This window comes from Mastomys coucha, unplaced genomic scaffold (genome assembly GCF_008632895.1).
Source record: "Mastomys coucha isolate ucsf_1 unplaced genomic scaffold, UCSF_Mcou_1 pScaffold23, whole genome shotgun sequence".
Classification (NCBI taxonomy): Eukaryota; Metazoa; Chordata; class Mammalia; order Rodentia; family Muridae; genus Mastomys; species Mastomys coucha.
This window is the reverse complement of record NW_022196906.1, coordinates 88,924,267-88,933,998: the sequence shown is the minus strand read 5'-3', so window position 1 is coordinate 88,933,998 and position 9,732 is coordinate 88,924,267.

The window sequence follows — 9,732 nt, the reverse complement described above, 5'->3', positions numbered from 1 at the left end:
ACACACACACACACACACACACACACACACACACACACACACACACACACACACACACACGTCCATATTCTCTTTGGAGAGTATGATCCAGGCTGGCTTAAACTCATTATATAACCAAGAGTGACTGTAATTTTCTGACCTCCTGTTTCCACCTCCAGATACTGGGGTTGTTGCTGTACACCAGCACACCTGGTTTGTGTGCTGCTGAGGACTGAACCCAGGGCTTTGTGCATGTTAAGTAAGTGCTCTACCAATTGGACTGCATCCCCGGCCCTCAAGAGAATTCTTTAACACCAGCTAACAATATGTGATGAGCCCACTTTTGATCACAGGCCTCTGGAGAGTCAGTAAGTGACCATTATATCAGAACTGGTGACAGTTCTATGTCAAGATCCAATGTGGATAGGTAGAAATTGACAATTACAGCAGAAAAAATGGCTTGAGGTGTGATGGCCTGTCCTGAGATAAGTAGAGGGTTTACAGACCCCCTTTGTCACTCACTGTAAGGCGAGCTCTTTCAAACTGTCAAGGCTAAGAAAATAACCTCTCTCTCTCCCGGATGTTCAGTTGCTACTTTTTCAGCTCAAGTAGGGCTCAGGCTCCAGGGTCTGGTATGAGTCTTTAATAACAGAAGTTATAAGGCCTAGCATTTACCAAAATCTCGCATACTCTCAATCAAATTGTGCTAAAGAAAATGTTAAATTGGACCTAACACACTGAGTTCATGCCATGGGAAGTTTTTGAATCAGTGTTTGAGTGATGCAGGTGTTTATAAACTTGAAGGAACTTTAAAGCTGGGAAGGGAGAGCTGTTTGTACAGTTGTTAATGGGATGACAAAGTGTATCCAGGGCAAAGCACAACATTTGGTCAAATCAGTTACCTGTAACAAAATGTCAAAAGTATTTTGGGGCTGTTTGAACTCCCTAGGCCTGTGACAGTCACCCAGCAAAGTGAATGATGGCTAAAATAATCAGTGTAACACACCTGGGTTCAGAACTATTTTGTGATGGCTCCCACGCCAGGTGTATGGACAGGAATTCATAGAAATTCACCCTGAAGTGGGTTGTTTTCTGGACAGAAGCAGATGCATAATTTTCAGTGCCCAGTGCAAAAATAAAATGCAGTTCTTCTTGCTTAAAAAAAAAAAAAATTAGTAGGCCTTTCAAGATGACAAGTGCAGGAGATTAAAGCAACTGTGAAGCCTTTCAAAGCACCATGCGGTTGTATGGGCTGTATGCCTCTAGAGCTCCTAATTCTAGGTGCAGAGAATGACATGTCTAGCTACAGGAGAGATGAATTCTCAGTGCAAAGGGAAGCTGCAGAAGTATGAGCTCCTACGTGTGACAGTAATGAAAGTGAAGGTGTGCAAGCACCCTTTGGTGGAGAGGTTCTAAATAGCTGACTGTACCCGCGACAAACCCCTTTTGGTGACAATAGAAAGTTACTGGCAAGGCCCTTGCTGTCCTTAGTGGAGATTATTCATCTGAAGGCTTGACAGAACAAGTCCTGTTCTCTGATCATGTTTCACAAGAACAGATCAGAAGTCTCACATGAATGAAGAACAAGGATGCTGGCAAGTTTTGGTAATACTACTTCCTTCCTTCTAGAATGTGTACAGGGATCTCTTTCTCTGTATGCGTAGTGTGTGTAAAGACAATGTCCAAGCATGGGAAAGCAAAGCTCAAGTTACAACGTACCCAAAAGACAAAGGTATGAGGTATACTAAGGCAGCTGGCAGGCCTCTTTACTGTGTTCTGTACACCTGATTGAGATTATTTTTATCATAGGTTTGAGATATTCATATTATATATTTATGTATATACACACATATTTCTTCCTGGGTACCATTTTTTTTTTTTTTTTTAGTGTCTACTATTCTCTCTGATTTCTTTTCCTTTTCCATCCTCTCTTTCTTTTTTCTTTTTTTTGTTGTTGTCCATGGACTCAGCTGTGTAACTCATCCTGGGCTGGAATTCCTCTTGCCTTAGTTATCTGAGTGTGCAGCCACACACCATTAAAATCTCTTCTTGACTTGTGAAATCTCATTTATTATTGAGGGTCCTTGATCTTCTGGAGCTTTTATAGTTATCGACACTGTTCCAAGATGTAGACATGTCTTCCTGTTCCCTAGTCTTTGCCACACTGTGCGTGGATCTGCTAGTTGGTTGTTTTTAAATTTAATTTAATTTTTTATTGTTGCTGTTGCGGATTGGAATCAGTTGCTGGGAGGCAATTTTCCTCTCCTAGGCTCAGTCCATCAGAAGGGAAGGGACTGGGTGTTAGAAGTATATGTCTGTGTACATAGGTATTTCTTAAGGGAGTGTTAAATAAAAGATGCAGCCCAAGAAACTGGAACCGAAAGATTTGGGGACAAATACTTTGTCAAATAACTTCAGATTTAGCGAAGCTCTGCCCTCAGGTGCATGGCTAGCAGAGGCTAAGAGAACAAGAAGAATCAGCGTGAAGGAAAAGGAACAGTAAGTTAGCTCCCAAGGAGGAGCCAGGCAGTGGTCTTTTCCATAGTAAGTTTAAAATAAACTAATTTGAATGCTCCCCACAAAGAAAAATAACAAGCGAATTATAGTCAAACAAACGATAACGACTTTTAAAGTCTGCCACAGAAAAGAGTCCCTGTCATGCAGGTCATTCCTGTGTGTTTGGGACCTGTGGAAATGGAAGCCAATATGATCCCCTTTTAAGCATGTCAGGTACCAGAAAAATTTCAAGAACTATTGGGGTATAAATGTCACAATTCCATTTTGAGATGTCCCAGTGCTTCTGGCAAACTCTGAGTCTCTCTAGGATTGACCTAGCCCTTAGGAGAGATTAAAATATTTCATGTTCTCATATTTGTGAAGAGCATCCATATGCATGAATGTGTTGGGTTATTACCTTTTAAAAGGACAAGCAAAAATGAAACCCTGCCCCTCCATCTGAGATGACATCCACATGCATGGTTTTTAGCCCCATTACAAGCAGTCCTATCAGCTGGTGACAACAGTATTTGCCCAAGGATGTGGACTGGGAATTCTCATTGTTGAGCCTAAGACTCCGATGACTGTAGTTTTTGATTTAAAATTTTCACACTTTTCAAATGACTCTTCTATGTGCGGTGTTCTTTATAACATTGTACCAATGGTCCCGTTTCACTTTCAGATGTCCTGAATGATGGCATGCCAGCCACTGTGCAAAATTTCCTCTAAGTAGGGTCCATTAGTCTATAAGACAGATAGGTGCCATGGTGGTTCTTGTTTGACAGAAAGGAATACAGGTTCAGACTAAGGTTGCCAGTGAGGGGCAAGCCTTCTTCTTGTTCAGTACATCTGTGGTCATACTGTTTCCATTGTTACCAAAAAAATAGAAACCCCTCTCCCCTCCTGCAGTTCCAACCGATGCTTTCTGAGAGATGCAGCCTGAGCGCCTGGCGCATTTTGACTAGGCACCAGTATCTTTGGAGATGCATTCATATATAATAGAAGAAAATGGTAATTGCTATTTTAGGCACTGGTCGAAATTTCTCTTACAATGGCTTTTATTTAGCAAACACTGTAACAAGCCATTTTGGGAATGGAAGGTAACTCTACAGAAAGCCTGGATGGGAAATTTTGAAGTTGGATAAAGGAAGAAAAAGTAGGGACAAAATAGAATGTTGCAGTCCAACAGGGGAGATGACTGTGACACCCACAAAGAGAAGAAGATGGCCAGGAGCTTGAAGAACAGTTGTCCTGGGAGTGTACCTTGCTGAGCCACAGTGTAGTCATTGGCGAAACCTCTGTGATGACTTCTGTGCGCTGGGCAGTTTCCACTGAGGCAGGTTGCAGGAGGCCAGGGATGTCGTATCAATAGGCTGGAAGCTGGAAGTCAGAACTGGAGATTTTCCATGGATTGTCATGTGGAGGAACAGGACAATGTTTCTCCTACTCCGAGAAGAAGAGGAAGAGTCATGAGTGAACGGCAAGGTGGCTTTGGCACGGTTCCAAGGGTGGGTCCTGAGCAGGAGGCTAAGGCATGGCATGAGGAACTCAGTGGGCAGGATGGAGCCAGAGTGGGGCCTCCTGACATGTTATAAAGGCTGATGCAGTGTTGTTAGCTGTCATTCGCAGATGTGGAGGCTGAGGTGTGAATCATGTGCTCAGACTTGTGATCCACAGCCTGAAGTCCTGGCCAACAGCCTCTGATGGCCCGGAAGCTTTTATTCTTAGGTTTCTATCAGCCTTTTGGCAACTCTAGTATTTACTGATGAACTGATGGGGTATTGGGTTTAGGGGAATGCTCTCAGATTTTGGCTTTAGGGTGGGCAATGAGGTCTGTCTGGAAGCCTGCAGCTGAGGGGGCTCTCAGCATACCTGTCCAAAGCTATTGGTCATCATATTGACTCAAATTGGTTGATGAGAGCAGGCAAACGTGTAGACGAATGGGGGCGCCCACTGGTGAGGAGAGATGAGCAGTCAGGCTGTTCTTTTTCTTCTTTGCTCCATCTCTCTCACCCTTCTTCCTGGTTGTACCCACTCCTGCCTTCATCCTTCCTTTATTTGTTTGCTCTTTCTTTTCTCCTTCCTCTTTTTTTCTTTCCATTCCCCTTTTCCTTTCTTTTACCTTCTTCTGTACCTCTTGCTTCAAACACTCAGCAGTCCTGAAGACAGAGTTGAGTTGGTTGAGGTTGGCTCAGATTTTTTTTTTCCTTTTTGCATCTGAGCAGTGCACCTTGTTTGATAGTCCCATCAGTGTGTTTCAGGCAGAGGAAGTCATTTCTCGCCGGAAGATGGGGCTATAATAATTAAACACATGTGAAATGGATGCCAGGTGGTCTTAAACCCACAAAGTCTTCATGCTCATTTACACACTTTCGTTATTATTCTCTGTGCTGTGAATAATCAAGGGATACTTCCTTCAGAGTTTGATATGCATGAGATGTGTTCTGAATCCTGGGCAAAGAGGGTGTGCCTCATTAGCTAGTTGGGCTGCCAAGCTTTTTGGATGTAAGACCATCATTTAGTCCCAAGTAAAGTAGATAAATGGCATGCCAGGTGGAATTTGTGTGATAAAATTCCTGTAGGTACTGTGTATCTCATGATAGGTTTTTCTTTAAGATTTTACAACCATTCCACCTTACTTACACTTCATAGTACTTTATTGTTTACCAAGGAAGCTGCCAGCTTCCCACCCACTATACGTTTTCTTTCTTACTCACAGAACCTTAATTTTGTTCAGGGAGGCAATATGCTTATCTAAAAATATTTCTCAATCTTCTTTGTAGTTAGAAATGATCACACGAGAAAGAAAGGAAACAGAAGTGGAAGTCTGCTGGGGACATCTGCGTTTTCTAAATATCACATTTGTCCTTCTTCCTTCTCCCTTTCCCTCCCTTTCTTCTTCTTCTTCTTCTTCTTCTTCTTCTTCTTCTTCTTCTTCTTCTTCTTCTTCTTCTTCTTCTTCTTCTTCTTCTTCTTCTTCTTCTTCCTCCTCCTCCTCCTCCTCTTCCTCCTCCTCCTCCTCCTCCTCCTCTTCCTCTTCCTCCTCCTGTCCCTCTCTTCTTCCCTCTCTCCCTCTTCCTGTTTCTGGATGGTCCACATATTTGACTATAGAAGTTTTCAGAAAGATGGATGAAGCAGGGCTTTTGATATGCTGAGGTCACCACACCAACTGTAAACCACTAGTTTCCAGAATAATGGTGATGTGGAGAAACACACAGCTACTCACTGTTGCTACCAGCTCTTGGTTAGAGTCAGACACAATCTTAATGAACTTACCTGTTAGCTTTACTAATGATATTTTATTTGATCATTTAAGACTTGCAATCATGAGGTGGAAGTGTTGCTATGAGTCTTCTTTTAGGGAAGACTAAGACTTGAGGATGCTAAGGGGCTATTCAAGCTCAGAATGCAGAGCACGTTCAGTTTGGATGTCCAAAGTGGTTCTCTTTTTACCAGCCAGCAGTTCTCAAGTGGTTGTGGGATTGCGCCTGAAGTCAATCTAGTTGAGGGAGCAGACTACTGAAGGGGAACCTCTGACATTTTTTTCTCTGTGATTATAGAATACTCCTGGGTTTTAGTTAGGCTAGGAAAGCAGGCCAAGCCTTTGTCCTGTTCCTGCCAGTCTTTTATAACGGAGGCTTGTTCTGTTCAGTGCTTTTCTTGAGCAATACTGAGATAAATTAAACCAAATAAAATTGCACATTAATTGACTGAGAACCAGAAATAATGGTGGGTCAGAGTTGTACTCAATCAGTACTAATGAACGGTATCACCAACAATGTTATCACTGTCACCATCACTGCCTGGACATTTGTGGCTATAACTAATTTTAAGGTTAGTCCATTATTCTCTAGCTATATTCTTCTGATTCAGGCTGGGTGCAGAGAAGACACAGAGTTTACGATGCTTCGTGGAGAAGCAGGAGGGAGACAGGATTAGAAACAGTATGAGATGACAGATTGGTTGTCTATGTTTTTGGCAGAACAGATTATGGAAGTGGTAGTGTCAGGAATCCCTGAAACCTCCACTTGTAAGATGTGAAGGCATTATTAGTCAAGGGTTAGAGGGACAATGTTGGAATGAAGATGGTCATCACGAATGGAAAGGATGTCAAATGATTAGATGCCCAAACTGGACACTGCAGTTATGGATCATATTACATGAGGCCATCGCAGAGGGGAAGTTGTGATGGGCACCAAAGGCTTGCAGCTGATCACATCTCTTTTGAAGATAACAATGTGCTGTCCTACAATTTGTTCAGTCTCTCCATGTCTCAACACCCTAGCCAGCTCATTACTGCATCTGCTTGGCCATGCCTTTGGACAATTTTATTCCAGGCAATGTCACATGACTCTTTTCTCAGTGCACCTGGCTGCAGAGTCATTTGTAACTGACTTCAAATTGTTTGATGTATGTTGATCTGGTCTATATTCTGATGTGACTGTCATTTCCTTGGGAGCAATTAAATCACACTTTCTGTTTCATATCTTCTACACACAAAATAGTGAGTGAAATGTTTGTGCCGTGGTGATGTTCTTGAGGGAATCCATGCCTTCCGCGGTCTTTGGTGAACACAGTTCTTCAGAACTCTATGGTTTGTGGCTGGGAGTTTGATTATCATTAAGACCACAGTGCTTGGTTAAGGGTTGAACACCTGGCCCATGTAGAGCCAGTACAGACTTTCGTTAAGGTTTCTGGGAGAAGCAAGCTTACTTATTATGGAGAAAGATGTACGGGGTGCAGAGTGTACTTCATGCCAGTTCAGTAAAGTCTCCATCAGACAGAATCTGCTCACAGGGCTCTCTGAATACACATTGAAAGATGCTCCAGCTTCTAGGTATGACGTCTGAAATTGCTCTGTCCCTATGGGACGAGGGAGGCAAAAGGAGTCCTGGATATTGGGACTCCTCCTTGGCTCTGTGTACTAGCAGTCAGCTGCAGGCAGAGTGCTTGCCTACTCAATGGATATGTTAACAGTCTACCAAGTTCCTCTTGGTTTTGGGAGCCTGGAGAAGGCCAGCTGCACCAGAGCCTAGGGAATGCTGCATGCTAAATGAACTCTGGCCTCCATCTTGTGCTACGTTTGCCATGTGGCTGACGCTAGAGTTTTAGTTTTAGAAGAATTCGTGCATGTATTATTAGGAGAACTAAAGGCAAAGGCACACTATGTAAAGAACATAATGTAAGGAATATCTTTATTTTATTTGTGTGCGTATGTGCGTGCATGTACAATATAAGTGTAGAGGTCAGAAGACAACATTTTGTCTTCATTATACCCTGTTTTGATGCAGATCCACCAGGCTATCTGGTCTCAAGTTCCTGGGGACTGTCCTGTTCCTACCATATTGCCATAGTAGCCCTGAGGTTGGAGATACATGCTATTGATCCTGGCTTTATGTGGGTTCTAGGGATTTGAACTGAGGTCATCACATGTGCAGACAGTCTACCCACCACGGCATGTCCCCTACCATAATATGTTTGTTTCTAAGCTTGTTTTCAGGTCGTCAAAGTTTCATTTGTCACACTCTCCAAGTTGAAACATTGGTATGTATAAATGACAATTCTTTAAAATTTTCCCTGATTCCTGTTTATTCTGACTATTGAGAATATATTTCTACTCTAAGGAGCTTTCCACTCCAATATGGCACATGGATTTTGAATGCAAAGACAGGGTCTAATCTAAGGTTCACAGATGTACACTTTATGTATATACACTTGACAGAAACAACTTGTACAGATTTAATTAATGCAGGGCAAGTACAATGAGTCACTTTGTTTCTGAGGCTTGGAAAGTGAGGGGTTAAGCAGGAGGCAGAAGAGGAGCACGCTCATGGCCCCATGGCTGCCCCATGGCTGCCCCATGGCTGCCTGTGTCTGCCCAGAAGTGGGGCATAGCTGACTCAGCACTCTCCCTATGAAGCGGAGTCCTGGCAGGCATTGCCAATGGCAGCTATTCTTCTGGGCCTTTCGAGTCACCTGAAATAACTCCAGACCTCTAGCCTTGAGATCTTCCAGCCATTCGCATGAGTGCGAGTCAGGTCTTTGGGTGACAGAATCTTATAGCAGAGGGTTTTTTCGAGTTCTCGATGCATAAAAGTTGTTCCCTTGTCACTGTGCTGAGGACATTCCAGTTGTGCCAATGTACATCTCAGTCTCCAACAGGGTTCTCCACCCCTCCCCTTTTTTTCCCTGAGGGTTAAGTGTTCTCATTTATAGATTTTTTTTTTTTGACAGCCAGATGGTTTACAACTCCAATAAATTGCAGATTCAAGCTATTCCACACTAAACAGGACACATTTTGGAAGATATTCAGTATTGGGGAGCAAGAGTATTCTGTGCTTGACCACAGTGATTATCACCATTGAAAGCTAAAGACCCTCAGTGTGTGTGTGTGTGTGTGTGTGTGTGTGTGTGTGTGTGTGCATTTGTGTGTATGGTTGTGTGTGCATGTCTGTGCACGAGTGTATATGTGTGCATATGTGTGTATGTGTGCGCGTGTATGTGCATTATGTGTATACGTGTATGTGTGTGTGTGTGTGTGTGTGTGTGCGCGCGCTCATGCACTTTCTCAAAGATAAGGAGTACTATAAAATATCAAGGCCGATCAAGGTAGAACAAAAGTGTCTCGTGTAGCCAATTTGTGGGATGCAGATAAAAGTCTTTTTCCCCAAGATCAAGTAACATATAAAGGCAGGCCTATCAGAATTACGCCAGACGTCTCACCAGAGACTATGAAAGCTGGAAGATCCTGGGCAGATGTCATATAGATCCTACAAGAACACAAATGCCAGCCCAGGCTACTATACCCAGCAAAACTCTCAATTACCATAGATGGAGAAAACAAGATATTCCATGACAAAACAAAATTTACACAATATCTTTTCACAAATGCAGCCCTACAAAGGATAATAGATGGAAAACATCAACATAAGGAGCAAAACTACACCCTAGAAGAAGCAAGAAAGTAATCTTTCAACAAATCCACACAAACTTAATTCCACCTCTTACAACAAAAACAACAGGAAGTGACAATTACTTTTTTTTAATATCTTAATATGAAGATTAATATTACCAACATATGCTAATTGATTGAAATCCGATAATATGAGGAATTAGAAATTTGTTGATTGTCATCCAATGGTCTTTCTAATTTGGTATTTGGAGAAATAGGTCCAATATTGTACAATCCATATAAACTTTCAGCTTGTTTGTTTGTGACAGTGTCTGGCTGTGTACAACATAAGGGTCTTGAAATCT